Raw genomic sequence first — 18,165 nt, 5'->3', positions numbered from 1 at the left:
TTTACACATAGCTTGAGGGGAAAGATCTGCAAATTTCGCCCACACTTATTTATCCTTGAAAAGGAGACTCAGAGTACGCACTTTCGAAATGATGCTTGTATGTTTTGTAATACTGTCGACTCTGAAACTGAAAGAGTTATTTTTGCACTACACAGCGTACCTTATATTTTTTTCTCCGTGGTGTTTTAATATCACTTCCTGTTTTCCCATCAACAATTACAAGCCGGCTTTTACCCTGTACAATCACAAAAAGGATGACCTCAGGCTTAGCGACCCACAATTCAGCATCCGCCAGGCAGGCAGTGGACAAGGTGTCTTCTGGTCCCCAACATTGATTGGCGGAGCGTCAGATGGAATGGAGGAGTACCGCGAAAGAGGAATGGATGGATGCATGCAACTTCCCAAATTCAACAGGACAACTACAACAACATACAGTTACAGTATCCATCTTCATTTCGACTTATCTTTTAAGTAATGTTATTGCTGTGAACTACTGTGAGTGTGACACTGTGCATTTGTTTGCTCTCTGCTTCAATTCATCCCTCCAGCCATTGTATACTTTTTTCTTTGCTATTTTTTAAACTAATTTAATGTACGAAGTGGTTCTTCTCTCTGAGAGCAGATAGGCAAGTGAAATTGCGTAATTACTGCAGCCCTGTACTGTCACATTGTGTTTCTTCATAGTACATTGTAGAAAGTACTACTTACTTTACAAAAACCTATCCATTTAGCAAACAACTTCATGCATGCAGTAGTGCATGCACTTCCTTTATGTCCCTTAAAAGATTTATGAATAGCTTCGTATCCAAAGATTTGTTTATTTTCATTTGTTGTTTGTTCATGCTGTGTTTTTTTTCCTCTCTCCACAAAACTTTACCCACAAACCCCATTCCCATCCAAGTTTCAAACCCTAACCCTCTTCCCCCGGGCTGTGTGGTTTTCATTGAGGTGTGAGTAAATTACAACAATAATTCCACACACTTGCTGGGGAGGATAAGGTGCAAGCAACCTCCTCAACTCAATTTTAAGGCAGCTAGATGAATCCTAGGATATTGTAATTCTGGGTAAAAAAACAACAATGAGTATTTTAAAATAAATTCTGAATTTCATGCCCACCATCAATTGGATCCATCATCAACATCATCCTCCTACATGTCATGAAGACTTGTTGTGTTACGCTGCTGTGTCACTGTTCTTGTTGTAGCCATAATCATCCATGCAATTCTTTTTGCCCCATACTTATCTTCAGCATTGCTTAGGCTACTGTCCCTTCTAATACTCCTCTCAGGCCACTCGATGTCTGATTTTTAGGTTTCGCCTGGCGATCCGCTGCGCAGCAGCGCTCGCACAGGCGAAATCTTTTGAGGATAGTGTGTGGCTTTGTCCCGCCTCTGTCTTCCATTGGCTAGCTCCATAAATGGAGGCTAGCCATTGGAAGAGAGAGGCGTCCGTCATTGTGCGAGGCGATTCGTGGGCGTTCCGGCGTTTTTTTCCCTCTCCGCCCCTTTTTAAAACGTCATGCAGCGGTGGGCGGATGTTATTTTTTTGGGGGGGGGACGGCATGTTGTTTTCAGTTCATCGTGGCTTTTGCAGGAGTGGGCTGCGTGATTTCTGTTGCCGGGATGTGTTCCTCGATTTCGAGCAGGTAAGCAGCATATTGTAACTTTGTATGTCTTTCCGTTTTTGTCGTCTCTGTGTATTGTTGTGGCTTCTCTCCGTCTTGTCGTTTCCGTGTATGGCCGCTCACAGAATTGGTGTAAACTCGTGGCTGTCGTCTTTGTTTGCCGTCTTGTTGTCGTCTCTGTGTATTGTTGTGGCTTCTCTCCGTCTTGTCATTTCCGTGTATGGCCGCTCACAGAATTGGTGTAAACTCGTGGCTGTCGTCTTTGTTTGCCGTCTTGCCTGGAACTCGACGATGCATGGGGCAAAGTGTTAATGTGCAGTCCTGGATAGTGCGAGACCATAGGACAGCACGTTATACTTTTTTTACACAGTCATGAGCTGTTTCAGATGCACAGTCCTGGATTGTGGCAGAACACGGGACAGTGTGGTCATGCACAGTACTGGAGTTTGCGTCTGGGGCCATGCTTGATGTCCTACAACGAATTCGGTGTGTGTGGGGGGCCGAATGTTCATGCACAATCCTGCATTGTGGTAAAAGGTAGCACACTTGGGTCTTGCACTTGCCTGGAACTCGACGATGCATGGGGCAAAGTGCTGATGTGCAGTCCTGTATAGGCAAAGTGTTGATGTGCAGTCCTGGATAGCGCGAGACCATAGGACAGCACGTTATACTTTTTTACACAGTCATGAGCTGTTTCAGAGCATAGGGAAGCATGCTTGCGCGCCAAACGTATGGCAGTGTGTTGCACAAGCATTGCTGGTCTGTGAATGTGCACCGCAGGCACGCTGCAGAACCAGTGGTGTAACGCAAAAACCCCACCACCCACACACAGAATGTGGTGCGGGGTCTCCGAAACTCCTGTGCCTTATATATATGACAATTCATGGGCAGAACGGGGGCCACCAGTTGCGTGGGCGATCCCCTGCACTCCACTGCCTAAAGGGGCCTTTGTTACGCCCCTGCATAGACCAGTGACCCTGTCTGGTGACGAGTGTGCTTTGACCCATGACAATGACGGCTTTCCTCAGCCCACGGAGCTCATCAGCTATCATCTGCTCGGCTGGCGGTGCTCTTCCGGCTGGTTAGGAATCGGTTGCTGGGTTCCAGCCAGGCATTGCCTTACTTGTGAGACAAGAAGCTGTATTCCCATCCCTGGGAAGCGAGGGGGGCCCTGCATGATCTATGCTTGGATTATCTGCGAGGCGACAAGAAGAGACATCTGGCTCCAGTGTGTGGGGCTCGCAGTGTGTGGGGGGGCTCGCAGTGTGTGAGGGGGCTCTGTGTGGGTGTGTGGGGGGGCTCGCAGTGAGGGGGGCTCGCAGTGAGTGGGGGGCTCGCAGTGTGTGGGGGGGCTTTGTTAGGGTGTGTGGGGGGCTCCTTGTGGGTGTGTGGGGGGGCTCTGTGTGGGTGTGTGGGGGGCTCTGTGTGGGTGTGTGGGGGGCTCTGTGTGGGGGGGCTCTGTGTGGGTGTGTGTGGCGGGGCTCTGTGTGGGTGTGTGTGTTGGGGGCTCTGTGTGGGTGTGTGTGTGGGGGGGCTCTGTGTGTGTGTGGGGGGGCTCTGTGTGGGGGGCTCTCTGTGGGTGTGTGTGTGTGGCATTTGCAAGAGATTAAGCTATCGGCATTGTAAATGACAATGCCAATTATTTATCTGTTTTCAAAATCAACACATCAATAAAAATGTTGTCATTTACAATGCCAATAGCTCTAACTTTTGCAAAGGCGAAACCGTTGCATTGTAAATTCTTGTTTTACTTTGTTTTTCATATGCTGCTACTGCTAGTGTGGTACCACTCCTACTACTAACACCACAACAACGGAATTTCGGTCCGGGATGGTGTAATCGCCATTTGCCATGCAGCCAGCGCTGTGCCTAGCTCTATTCTCAAACACGAATCACAGGTAAGATAAGCATTTTGGGGAGGTAGAAAGATGGGCTAGGATGCGGAGGAGAGACTGATAGTAGTACAAGTAAAGTACTAGTAGGCCAATTGAATTCACTAACTCTGTTAGTGGCACTTTTGAACATTTTTGGACGTTTTAGATAATTCATGCTGGTAAGTTTGAGGAAAACCAAAGGTGCTGTAACTCCCGCCCACCACCCCACAAAATAAAATCAAAGCGTACACTATGTTGAAGTGTGTAAAATGAATAATGTATTTCCCCTAACAAAAATAAACTAGTCCCACCCCTCCCTAACCCAAACAATTGTCCATTTCAAGTAGTCCAAAAAAAAATAATCCCCAACTCCCGATTCCCACCCCCCCCCCCCCCCAACAGTCTTTAAAAAGGGGGCAAGGGACACAGTCACTTCCGGCGGTGTTTGGGCAGGCGGTTATTGCGGAGGTCCCGGAGCTGCTTTTCAAGGTCGTCCACCTTTCGCTCCAGGTAGTCCACTCTTAGGCTTAGGCGGCGCAAGCGTGCCTTCCAGGCTCTGAGGGGGCCAGCTGCTGATGGTCTTGCAGCTGAGCGGCGGCGGGGGGGCTGTCCGAGCATGGCGCTGGGATGGAGGCTGCTGGCTGGTGGACACGGTGGCAGTGCTGCAGGAGGTTGTTGACGTTCCTTCCTCGTTTTCCCGAGCCCACAGCCGGCAATATTCAACTCGAATGGCCTCCATCTTCCGGGCCCTGGCCCGGACAGCCATCTCCCCTCTGGTGAGCTTTTTGGGAGCATCTATATGAAGAAAGAAAGAAAAATAATGTAACCAATACTCTTTATTACTTTAATTTTTGTTTCATAATTATCCCCTGATTTTAAATATCACCCTCCGCATTCTTGCACCTTAATTGTGCCCTGCACCGCTACTTTGGCGGACTGTCCATCGCGCCTTCTTCGAGTTTGAGCGCCATCTTGGGGGGATTCAGGGACGCTGACGCTATTCACTGAGCGCTCTAGCAGTCAGGTTGACTGGCTAGAGGCAACTCGGCGCACATACTTAAAGGCTTGAAAGAGGTAGGGTCTGCCTGTAAGGCATCTCATTACTGCGCGCAGCGCTTGGCTTTGTAGGCGCTTCTTGTAATTTTAAAATACCCGTTTTGTCTTTATTACTTTAATTTTTGTTTCATAATTATCCCCTGATTTTAAATATCACCCTCCGCATTCTTGCACCTTAATAGTGCCCTGCACCGCTACTTTGGCGGACTGTCCATCACGCCTTCCTTGAGTTTGAGCGCCATCTTGGGGGGATTCAGGGACGCTGACGCCATTCACTGAGCGCTCTAGCAGTCAGGTTGACTAGCTAGAGCCCTATATAGCTCCGGTATGATGGCGCGCAGCATGTGTGCCGGAGCGACGCCGGAGTCACGCCAGAGTCCAGCCCGTCTGCGCCCGTCCGCGCTGAGGACGGGCCGGACGGCAGGTCGCCTGGACTTGCTGATGGCGAGTCTACTGGCGTCAGGTATTCTAGCCTCGACCTGCTAAAGCTAAAGCCATCTAGGCTTCCCTGCCACTATAGATTTGCTCCTGAGGATCTTTTAAACTTCCCCCGTTGCGGATGTTTACAAGAGGGCCACAGGGGTTCTGGTTTTCCCTCGGCTCCTTCTCTGACGGGACAGAGTAGTAATGTGGGAGGTAGTGCTTTGAGGGAAAATGGCTTCCTCATTAATGCTCGTTCATTAATTAAGCACAACGTCGCTTTCAGGGATTTCGTCATGAATAGAAAACCCACTTGGGTATTTGTCACAGAAACCTGGGCAAAAGATTCCTCGGGTCCTGACCTAGTGGAAGCAGTCCCAGAAGGCTACTTTTTTGCTAGGCAGGATAGAGTAGGACGTACAGGAGGAGGGTTGGGCATCTTATATAGGGATAGTCTCCTCTGTCACACTTTGCCGCTATCTGACCCTCAGGATGCTTTTCAGGCCCTGCACTTTTCCTTAAAAGGCTCCTTTGAGATTCCATTCACTGGTGTCCTGATTTACCATCCCCCCGGGTCTAGAACTGATTTCGGACAATTTATGCTCAATATCTTAGAACCATATTTTGGCTGCGAGCATCTAACGGTCCTGGGAGACCTGAATTATCACCTAGAGAATTCGGAGTCTAGTGATACCCTCTCCCTGCTGGATGCTCTGTCTGCATGTGGGCTGAACCAGCTTGTGAGGGGTGCCACCCATCAAGCGGGCCATACGCTTGATGGGGTCTTCTCAAATGATGGCAGGGTGACAGTGAATTACCCTTTCCCTCTCTCATGGTCTGATCACTATGCTGTTCCGATAGAAATGTCCTGTCTCACTATGGATAGCAATGTAAAGAGTTTAAGTAAGATGGAACCTCGGCGGAACCTTAAAAACATCTCTAATAGCATCCTTGCCCCTAGGATTCCCAGTATTACAATCTCTCAGGAGGAAGACGTATGTCTGGCGGTCTCTCAGTTAGAAAAAGCCGTCACAACTGCGCTTGATGAACTTGCCCCCGTCCGCATGCGCTACTCTGCTAGGAAAAAGCCGTCGGCCCCTTGGTTCTCGGAGCCATTAAGACTCCTTAGGCAGGATGTTAGGAGGCAGGAGCGTCTCTGGCGGGCTAGTTGGGATCTGAGGGATAAAGAGGCCCATAAAATCTTATTGAGGGGCTATAAAGCGGAGGTAATAAGAGCTAAGCAGGAATATTTCACTGCCCGTACCACCTCACTTTCCTCCCCGAAAGAGCTCTTCAAGATTGTTGATTCCCTGACCTCCCTTCAGATTCCTGATCCCTTTATTGGCTCTCAGCAGCTGTGTAATAACATAGCCCTTTTCTTTCAGGCAAAGATTGCTGACATCTATTCGGCCTTAGAGCTACAGAAGGCCTTAATCTCTGACTCCTCTGGTCCCTCTGATTCTGCCTTAATGTTGGCGGAGGATATTCCCTCGGGCGTTTGGCCTCTTTTCCACCTCTCTCACTTCAGGAACTAGAGAACCTTTTAAGTAAGACCAGGTCAGGCTCCACCTTAGATCCCTGTCCTCTTAAGCTCCTTAAGCAGTGTAAGGAGACTCTTCTGCCTCCACTTTTAGATATTATGAATAGGGCAATGAGGGATGGCACTTTTCCTCAGCAATGGAAGAGGGCAGTGGTAAAGCCACTGCTTAAGAAGCCAACACTGGACCCAGGGGTACTTAAAAACTTTCGCCCTATCTCGTTGCTCCCTGCTTCTGCGAAGATGCTAGAAACCCATCTCAACAAGCATCTCGCAGTCTTTCTGGAAAACTCTGGTCATTTGGATCATTCGCAGCACGGATTTAGGAGGGAACACAGTACCGAGTCGGCCCTTACCATAGTGTTGGACAACATCCGCACCCGAGTTGATAAGGGCCAGACCACCCTCCTCATCCTGTTAGACCTTACGGCTGCGTTTGATACCCTTTCTCCCTTTGTTTTAACATCTCGCCTGAGGGAGATTGGGGTGGAGGGGTCCCCTCTTAGTTTGCTGACCTCCTTTCTTGACCAGAGGGAACAGAGAGTGAAGCTGGGGGAGTTTCTATCTCCATCCCTGTCTGTGCATTGTGGGGTCCCTCAGGGGTCGGCATTAAGTCCGACCCTTTTTAACATGTATGTGACCCCACTTGCCAGACTGATAAGATCTTTTGGGATGGAGGTAGTCTCCTACGCCGACGATACCCAGATCCTGGTCTCCCTCTCCCAGCCTCTCAGCTCGGCTGCCTCCAATTTTAGACTCTGTATTGAGGCAGTCGCTCAATGGATGATTTACAATTCATTGAAACTAAATGGTGAGAAGACGGAGATCTTGGTGTTTGGAGGAAAGGAGGACATTTGGTCGGCAAACTGGTGGCCTGCTTCATTGGGTGTCTGCCCGGTACCTGCTGCTCTAGCTAAAAATCTAGGAGTCCTGATCGACCCTACCCTCAGTATGCGTTAGCAGGTGAATAGAACGGTCTCCAACTGCTGGGGCATAATCCACGTCCTGAGGAAGATTAAACACTATCTTTCCCAGCAGGCGAGAAAGCAAGTCGTGGTGGCACTCATAGGCTCCCGACTTGATTATTGTAATGCGCTGTATGTAGGACTCAACAAGGGGTTGCTGCAGCGACTACAGATGGTTCAGAATGCGGCGGCCAAGTTTGTGTTAGATTTACCTAAACGTGCGTCAGCCACTTCCGCAAGGAAATCTCTATACTGGCTCCCAATTGAGGACAGGATTTCCTTTAAAATTATGTGCCTGACCTATGGCGCCTTAGCTAGAAATAGGTCAGCCGGGATTGGAGCTCTCCTGGCTCCTTACAGTCCTTCTAGAAATTTGCGTTCCGCGAATAAGTCTCTGCTATCAGTACCCCGCATTCGCAGAGCTAAATGGGGTGGCAAAGCCTTTTCTACTGTAGCACCAAAAATGTGGAACGCTCTACCTGTGGAAACTAAGTCCCTTCCCACTATGCAGTCCTTTAGAAAGGCCCTGAAGACTCGGCTATTCGCGAAAGCCTACCTGTAGTTTTGTTTTGCCTTCGTTGTGAAATATTTTGATAGGCGCCTTGATGCCTTCGGGTTTTAGTTGCGCAGTACAAGTTTTCTTTCATTTTATTTCATTTCATAACACAACATAATTCAACAGAAAGTTGTCTCACAGTAACACTAGCAATTTGCAAGCACAGTATAACATTTTAGCATGCATCTTTCCGCCGTCTTTGTAGGCCTGTAACAGTGGGAGTTTCAGGAATTCTACTACCAGGCAGCACTATGGACTCAATACATAGTCAGAGAGTACACCAGTATTCGTCTTTTTTTCTCTACTTTTGCGAAAGAAATTACTTGTACGTGAACTTGTAGTAGCCGGCATAATGCCAGCTCAGTCAGCTTGCACCCAAGAAAAAGAGACACAAGCCATGATGACGCAGACTTGCATGAATTACTTTAAACAGGATATGCAGGTGGGGATAGGGAAGCTCTTACTTTTGTATAGGGGTAGCACTGGCCATACTCGGTTACATCAAGGGCTACTGCTCAATGTAATTTATATTTCGCACTGCCCCCCCTGGGCCTTCAGTACTACAAAAGGAAAATGAAGATTATTCATTTCTGATCATGTCTCCAGCCGATCACATGATCTCTTTGCTTATGTGATGCATGACTTTAGGTGCTTTATTCTGATAGATTGAGTGAACAACAGCGATAGTCCACCCATGATTAACACAGCAGAAAGAAAATTATGAACATAGGGAGTGAGTGTGGTAACCATAATTGCCGGAGGAAGGGACTTGACTTGATATAATTGTCAACTATACAATACATACACAATATATGCTGTGCTTGCAAAGTAAACTACTGTACTGTTACTTTAGGCAAGGGAGAGTTTCAGAACAATCACAACTTGTAGTATTTGGATTTCCTCTGCTTTGCTACTCTGGCACGGACATGCTGTTCGAACAAAGTAACACTCTTCATGCACTAAGCGTCTGCTCTACATACACCTCTGCTATGTATGAGGAAGAAGATACCATCCAGGCTTCCAAAGTAAACGTCTATCATTCTTCTTAATGTCTCAACTGTAACAACTTTACTTTTTCTCAACAACCAAATAACACCCTTTTCATTTTATTTGGTAAAACCACCGTCTTCTTGACTTGCATTTGAGTTTCACCCAAATGATATATTGCAATGCACACCACACATGAATTTTCTGATTGACCCACACAGGCAGTCATTTTTTCTTTCTCCTCCAACCATCCTTGCTTCAAGCAGCCATGCATCTGATTCCTTCCTATCAGCCACCTCTGCCTGCATTCAAAAACACTTATCATTCTTTAGTCATAAATGTTACGACTCGCTCGTCCTTCCATTGACCCTAAGTTCTTTCCCTTTTCGTTCATCACATCCCTCAAGTTCATCTGATATGACTTGGCTTCACGATAAAAGTTTCCCAGCTGATTTGAAGTCAAATAGAGGGGGCCATTGCTTACTCGAGAACTACCACCGCTAATGCTATTGCTAAGTCAAGGGTGACTGTCTTCTCCGTGATTGGCTAAAAGAAAATGTAATTCTAAATCAGTAACTGTTCTTAACAGTACAGTGTACTTGTAGTAGTGTACTTTCTACTGTACAGTACATCATACACTCCTTTGCGAGCCTACTCTAAAATGTCAATAAGTAAGGAGTATAATAATAACTTACCACAGTCTGCCGCTGCTGAGCCATCCCCCTCAGCTCCTCCTGGTGGCGCCACCGCTTGAGTGGACCCCTCCGCGCTGCTGGCCCCGGTACAGGTGGTGGCAAGTGCTGCATCAGATGATGTGACGCCTAGAAAAAACATGTCATATTTTTAGATGCCATACACTACCCCCTACTTCAGCTCGTAATGGAAGAGAAAATGTTAAACAATTTTTAATTATTGGGAGTGAAAAGAAGTCACGGTTTTGGGGAGGGTGTTAACGTATATGCTTAGCCATAACATGCAACTCTTTTTGGCACAACTGATGAATGCTTGCTCTTTAACGTGCAACATTTTTATAATTACAGACAGAACCAACTACTCCTCATCACCACCAGGAGGACTTGAAGTTCCAACAAGGTGAGGGATCCCGAGTCCCGCACAGTTACTTCTGACTGAGGTATGTGGAAAGTCGAACTGCACCTATCATCAACAATGTCCTATTTCTCTTGTCCATACTTCTGTATGTGCAGAATAGTCCCCGAAACACTAGCGGTATGGTATGTGCTACTATCAAATCAAAAAGACAACTACTAGCTTATTCTTGGTGGACATTGACATTTTGTTGTTGGAAATTGTCAAAGCACTAACTTTAACAAGACTGGAATAGACAGCAAGGGCAACCCAGAGGACTGCACTGAGTGCCCCTAGAGCTATTGCTGGATCAGAGTTTTGTTTAAAACCGTTTGCCGACTAGGCAAGCTTAGCTACCTACACAGACCGACTCATAAATAATAGTAAATAGTAGTAGCACAGAGAGTGATGGTAGAGAGGCAGGATAAGAATGTAGAAACAGTGTACAAGGAGATCAAAGACTATTTTGTAAAAAACAGAGTTAGGGAAGTATAATTATATTAACAACTACTTACTGGGGCCAGCAGAAGAGCCTGCAATGGACCGTTCCTCCTGTCCACTCTGTTCCGCCGGAGTCTGGGGTGGTGCTGTCCTCTTGCCCCTGGGAGGTGCTGATGATCATGAAATAAACACAAACATGGATGAATGTTTTTTGGAAATATTTGATTTCTTTGACCACAATCCTAAATTATCTCGGGGAAACAAATTAGCAAGAATTGCACTACATGTATTGACCTATCTGATCTGGTCAACTAGGAGGATACTAGTACAGTATTGCTGGATTCGCAGACCGTCTACTTGGAAAGTTATGTAAATCACTAACTAAACCAACAACAAAAAGGTTCTACTACGACTGCCAGCACTCAGCAGCACGCAACGTGACAGACACAGTCCGTCATCATGATTGCAGAGCACAAAAAAATGTCCTACTACTACTACTAATAACAAATCATAATATACTCAACCTGAACCTATCAATCCATCACTATCTCTTCTTCTTAGTGGCAGCAGGAGTACAAAGGAAGGACTAGACTTGAGTCGCTAGTCTCTCTAGCATTATGCAGTTCTGTAAAGTACTACACTCATACATATTCAGGCCAAATGAACACAAAGTTACAAACAAGTAAGCATAGTAGCAACGCCACTGAGCAGGCGAGCACCTGCAATCACAGAAGCTATTTAAACGTTAATTTACCTGCAATGTAATCGAATTGGCAGCATTCTTGCTCTTTGGGAAAAACATATATTAGCAATATAACACAGAGCAGAAGAAAACAAAGTAGTTATTAAATAGCTACTCACCAAGGCCAGGGATCTCCACACCGAGCAGGTGGAGCAGGTCCTGCTCGTGGTCAAGGAGATCCGACCACCGGTGCGTCGCTTGCTGGTAGGTGCGCCGGACCCCCAAGTGTGGCTCAATGGTTAGAGCGGCAGACCCTGATGCAGAGGTCTAGCCCGGGTTCAATTCCCCGCCTCGGCGGGTCTTGGGCTCAAAAATTCCACGGACCTGATAATTCTCGCCTCGGTGCCTATTCCAATCATGGAGTCCCACTCTGCAACTCTGGGCAATAGCTTTCTTAATCTCCACAACGGCCCCCACAACGCTAAGGATGCCTGGCCTCCACCTTGGGGGTGCCCAGGAGTGGACACCTCCAGGGAAAGCCAGGATGGGTTCCACAGCGGTATTCGTACAAGCGCCTTGAGACCCTTGCGGGTGAGTAGTGCGCTATACAAGTATCAATTTACATTTACATTTACATTTACCCCTGACTCCCTCCGCATGGCCCGGCACACCTTTTCCCACAGCTGGCGACGCTCACGGAGGCCATACCCTGCCGCGATCCTGCCCCCTGCTGCCACGGTCTTGGGGAGGTGGCGCTGCACATAAAAGATCACTGCGGCCACCTCCACCGCGCTGAATGTCTCCCTGGCCATCACTTGCTCCCCTCGTAACCACCCGCAGGGGAGCCGGGTACGAGGTGCGGAACCCTTCCCCTTCCCCTTCTCCTTCCCGGCTCCCTTTGCCATGGTCCTGTACAGCAGAAAGAAAAAAAAAGGAAAGAATAGGGAAAAAGTAACAAAACAAAGTTTTAAAAAGTAGCTTTAAAAGTAACGAAAAGTTGAAAAAACACAAAATATAGATCTAGATATAGATAGGCTTTCCTGTTTTCAGTTTCTATTCTTGGTAAATTCTGGTGGTGTTTTTTCAGTGTTTTCCAGTGACTTCCATACCTTAAGAAAACAGTGCTTTTCAGTGGTTACTCATGTTCGCGCCCAAATAATCAACTGAAACAGTGTTTTACCGGTGTTTGTGGAACGCTTCACTTTTATTATTACTTTTTCGGTTTTCTTCAGAAATGGTATTCTGCTCTACATTTTAGAAGTTAATACAGTCATGAAATACTTTCCATTGTCCTTTGATTCTGCAGCTCAGATTTAACAAGCATTTACAATACAATAGGTCTCGCATTTAAGCGAGTTTAAGCTATTGGCATTGTAAATGACAAAGCCTTTTATTTATGTTTTAAAAACAAAAATAAAAGGCATTGTTATTTGCAATGTCAACAGCTCAAACTTGCGTAAATGCGAGATCTATTGCATTGCAAATGCTTGTATTAAATGTAAGCGTGAATTGGCCACTCAGCGTTTGTCAATAAATATACGTAGAGAATTTTTTAAAATGCTTTGATGAAATTGCAGTGTGGCCGAAGGGGCATATGCAAGTCAAAAAAAGGGGTTAAGAAAAAGACGTCCTCTAGCAAAAATAATAAGTATGTGGGATTTTGTTTTTGCACTTGATTTTTTTTGGCCAACAGTGATGGTAGCTTTTGCTTTTTGACTGCTCTACAACAGGATTGTGTAGCAAGTGCTGAAATGCAATAAGGTACTGTTAGGTGCACCATGCCAATAGGTGTCATCTTTGGGACCTTATTATTTAGTTATGCAGCACAATATCCTTGGTGCAACAACATTAACTGTTGCATGGCTCAACACTTATAAGGTCCCAAAGGCTAGACCTATTGGCTATGCAAATGCTGGTTTTTAAACCCATGTTCTTGTTGCTTACCCAGTCGTTTTCTGGCTGCCGATACACGCTGAGTTTTATACATGGAGATGTTACTTTTGAGCCAAAGTCAAATGTGATGTAACACAACATACGTATACAATCCCGCTGCCTACCTCATTTGATCCCAACACTAATCAATAACACATTAATTTGTGAATCTCAGAAAGAAAAAAAAAATGTATAATTGTACACAAATAAAACTACTTGAATGTTAAAAAAACAGCAACACATTGCAATTTACGTGGTGCTTGTTTGTGTAATTAGCCATATTTTTAAAGCGGAAAGTAGCCAATGTAATCACATCGGCCCAACTCAACAGTGCTCATTTTTATCGACTTCAGAAGGATGAAGGGTGGAATCCGCCTTGTGGTGGTTGCTGCTGTGGCCTGTAGGCTAACTCCAGAACCCGCGTGGAAGTGTTTAACTGGGATTTCTTTCTTGCCTGTGTGGCAGTTTGCATTCCTATCAATAACAATTACAATCCCTTCAAATGTTAGTTACATTTAAACGGTATACAACCTTTACAACGCAACTTTTACAACGACCTACCATTACCACGCAATTTTTACAACGCAGGATCCATTACAACGAAGTACCATTACAACGCATGTATTTACAACACAAGTACTTTTACAACGCATACCATTACAACGTAAGTATTGGTAAGTATATAATTTTATTAAAAATATTATAAATATTAAAATATAAATATTATAAGTTTGGGTTTTTGGGTAAAGGGGTATTTTTAGGGTTCAGGGTCAGTTTTGGGTTTTTGGGTAAAGGGGTATTTTTAGGGTTCAGGGTCAGTTTTGGGTTTTTGGGTAAAGGGGTATTTTTAGGGTTCAAGGTCAGTTTTGGGTTTTTGGGTAAAGGGATATTTTTAGGGTTCAGGGTCAGTTTTGGGTTTTTGGGTAAAGGGGTATTTTTAGGGTTCAGGGTCAGTTTTGGGTTTTTGGGTAAAGGGGTATTTTTAGGGTTCAGGGTCAGTTTTGGGTTTTAGGGTTCAGGGTCAGTTTTGGATTTTTGGGTAAAGGGGTCTTTTTAAGGTTCAGGGTCAGTTTTGGGTTTTTGGGTAAAGGGGTATTTATAGGGTTCAGGGTCAGTTTGGGGTTTTTGTGTAAAGGGGTATTTTTAGGGTTCAGGGTCAGTTTGGGGTTTTTGGGTAAAGGGGTATTTGTAGTGTTCAGGGTCAGTTTTGGGTTTTTGGGTAAAGGGGTATTTTTAGGGTTCAGGGTCAGTTTTGGGTTTTTGGGTAAAGGGGTATTTTTAGGGTTCAGGGTCAGTTTTGGGTTTTTGGGTAAAGGGGTATTTTTAGGGTTCAGGGTCAGTTTTGGGTTTTAGGGTTCAGGGTCAGTTTTGGATTTTTGGGTAAAGGGGTCTTTTTAAGGTTCAGGGTCAGTTTTGGGTTTTTGGGTAAAGGGGTATTTATAGGGTTCAGGGTCAGTTTTGGGTTTTTGTGTAAAGGGGTATTTTTAGGGTTCAGGGTCAGTTTGGGGTTTTTGGGTAAAGGGGTATTTGTAGTGTTCAGGGTCAGTTTTGGGTTTTTGGGTAAAGGGGTATTTTTAGGGTTCAGGGTCAGTTTTGGGTTTTTGGGTAAAGGGGTATTTTTAGGGTTCAGGGTCAGTTTTGGGTTTTTGGGCAAAGGGGTATTTTTAGGGTTCAGGGTCAGTTTTGGGTTTTGGGGTAAAGGGGTATTTTTTGGGTTCAGGGTCAGTTTTGGATTTTTGGGTAAAGGGGTATTTTTAGGGTTCAGGGTCAGTTTTGGGTTTTTGGGTAAAGGGGTATTTTTAGGGTTCAGGGTCAGTTTTGGGTTTTTGGGTAAAGGGGTATTTTTAGGGTTCAGGGTCAGTTTTGGGTTTTTGGGTAAAGGGGTATTTTTAGGGTTCAGGGTCAGTATTGGGTTTTTGGGTAAAGGGATAAAGGGTAAAAATTAAATATAATTACATTTAAATTACATTAAATTAAATTGATTAAATTAAATTAAATTAAATTAAATTAGATTAAATTAATTAAATTAAATTAAATTAATTAAATTAAATGAAATTAAATTAAATTAAATTAAATAATATTAATTTTAATTAAATTTACATTAAAAAAAATATTATAAATTTACCAATACTTACGTTGTAATGGTATGCGTTGTAAAGGTACCTGCGTTGTAAATACATGCGTTGTAATGGTACTTCGTTGTAATGGATCCTGCGTTGTAAAAATTACGTGGTAATGGTAGGCGTTGTAAAAGTATGCGTTGTAACGTCATACATCCCATTTAAACACTCACACTTAGTTGCAGGAGCATTGTTCGTTTGATTCCAAATGTGACCATTTCTGTTCAATCATAAAGCAAACCCTCTTTATTTTTAAGTCCTCTGCCCCATGGTCCCAAGACGGGAAGGAGGAAGGGAAGTTGGTAGAAAATGTAATTTTCTTTCATTAAGGTTAGCAGTGCCACGCATCGAAAGGGGCGCGCTTTTGTTCCTTCCTCTGATAGTTATGCGCAAATACTTCTCCTTAATAGCCCCCTGCCAGGAAGTGTTAAACCTGCCAAATGCAGACAATTAGAGGCTGGCTCACCAGCGAAATGCAGGCAGGGCGATGACTGATGCAAGGCCTCCGAGCTAAAGGTGAAGCGTTTGCATTACTTTTGTTCTTTTGGCTTGCAAATGTGCAAATGTTTTGTGTTTCGTTTAAATGCAATGGGGGTGGGGGGGTCTTAAATACACTGGTCTGGCAATCCTGAATATTTCAGCAGATAATCCTTTCAACATACAGTGAGTGCTGAGCCTGCCAGGCAGAAGGCAACTCTCTCCTCACACCAGGGGGCCAAAGCAGGGCCCTGTAGCCCCCGCAGTGCCTGTGGGGGGGGGGCAGTCTTCCCTATGGTGGAGGGGGCCATCACACACACCTTGTGACAGTATAATCTGTCTAGATAGGAAAAGGTAATTCTGCCGTCTGGCTGTAGCCTATGTGTGGAAAACGGCAGGAAACAAAAAAAGCTGCACAATTGTAATGTATTATTGCAATCTACGAGACCAGAAGAGAAGGGGACCCTGCGTCTCTCTCTCTCCCTGAGCATATGAGGAGGGAGAAAAACAGAAAGTGAACTGGCGGGGAAAACAGGGGAAGGGAAACGAAAGACAATAAGGAAACACCAACAGAGCACAGAAAACGAGAGAGGTTTAGTGTCTGGTGTGCATGTAAGCGAAAGAGGGGCTGGTACCGTAAATCCATGTCCAGGAAACCCTTCCAGACGGTATAGATCTTAAATCAATGTCAATACACGTATATTAAACTTCTGTCAGCCCCCTCCCCCCCCCACACCATCTGCGGTCATTACCGACAATATCTCTGTTATAGCTCAATAGAACAGGGCAAACGTTATTAAGATAGGACAGCAGTCTGTAAATAACTTCAGAGATCCCGGCCCAGCACCTCCTCAGGACGGAGGCAGTTACTCCTTGAACCAGGGAGCAAAAACCACCTGAAGTTTCACATCCGTCAAGATGGGGAACTGTAGCCTGGGCGAAACCAAAACGTGTTTTGAAAATGTTTCCATTGCTGCTCACAGCCTGAGACAATCTGGCCCAACACCTCCAATGACAGAATGTAATAAAGGTGTATGAACGGAAGTGAAGGATTCCTGGAAGGTTTCCGGCACTTCATGTGTAAATAGTTACTGTGACATGGAATAATGCCACACACACACTAGAAAGGCCCAGAAAAGGCAATCAAACTCTCTCACACACTACAAAGGGGATTTTGTTTGCAGGAAACATCTCCTTCACTGCTCCCTGTTCTCCATAACATTCTCACAGACAGCACACACACGCACACTCCTGCCACATCTGCACCTCCAGTGGCCTCACGAGGAGTTGTCCAATAGCAAAGCGAGAGAAGGAGAGAGCGCACGTCAGGGAAGAGAAGTTATAAAGCTGCAGGCGAGGAAAAAGCTGTGCCAGGAGACGAGTGAGAGATCAGATATAGCCCGGGAATGGTGCAAGAAACGTAAGCGTGCCGCCTCTTTCACCGGTGCCCACCCCTTTCGCCCACTTCTTTGTTAACACATCAAAGCCCTGCTAAGTAAATGGTCTTTTTAAAGACCTGTGAAGTACTCTGGTGCGGCTGGCCGCAGTAAGAAAGCCGAGCACAACAGCTCCTCTCCCCCCAAGTGAGCCAGGCAGGGGGCCTGGTGTTGCTCTGGCCCTTGGGCCATTCACACCACGGCTCCCCATGTGTGGACCGGCCCAGAAGCACTGTTTTCCCCCGACACCACCTCGCCAGGCACCACAGTTTATATTGCTTTGGCTCCCTCAAGTGGCCATGTGCTGCAACAGCATGAAAATCAGTGACACTCGGTTTAAACAGGGTCAGCTGATTTTCATCCTGTGGGGTACTGTCGTTTAGAGTCGGTTTAAACCGAATTCCGGACAGCCTAGATATAGAGTAGAAAAGATTAAAAAAAAGTCCAAAGAAACAAAGGATTGCAGAGATGAAAGGAGGATTAGAACGCATGCACAGAACCATAGCAATGAATGAAAAACAAGATGGCCGCGCCTATTGAGGACCGCGTGGGTAAGTTCGCGCGATATTTCCCCCGCAAGTACGCAAAAACACGCACAAACTCGTAATAGCGCGCCGCACACAACGCGACATTGCCAATAGCGCCTGGAAATGGAAATACGCAATGCGCACAAGATGGCCGCGCCCATGTACGACCGCATGGGCAACCTCGCGGTCGGTGCGCTGCAAGCTGTCCGCGAATAAGCAAAAAACCCAGCGAACACGCAAAAAAAAAGAAATCCACAAATTCGCACGAATTCGCGAATTCTGCGGATCGCGAATTCGCTTTCGTGCGATTTCACAGACTGCGAATTCACAAATTTCACCCATACTTAGTTTTACCCCTCATCAGCCAGGATAGCTTGAATCCAGTGGCACAGGGAGCCGGGGACCCATGTCTGGGCATACCCGGCGCCCTTAGGGCGAGAAACCA

The sequence above is a fragment of the Lissotriton helveticus genome, chromosome 6 (assembly GCF_964261635.1).
Source record: "Lissotriton helveticus chromosome 6, aLisHel1.1, whole genome shotgun sequence".
NCBI lineage: Eukaryota > Metazoa > Chordata > Amphibia > Caudata > Salamandridae > Lissotriton > Lissotriton helveticus.
The sequence above is the reverse complement of the archived record's forward strand: the minus strand, read 5'-3'. Positions refer to the sequence as shown.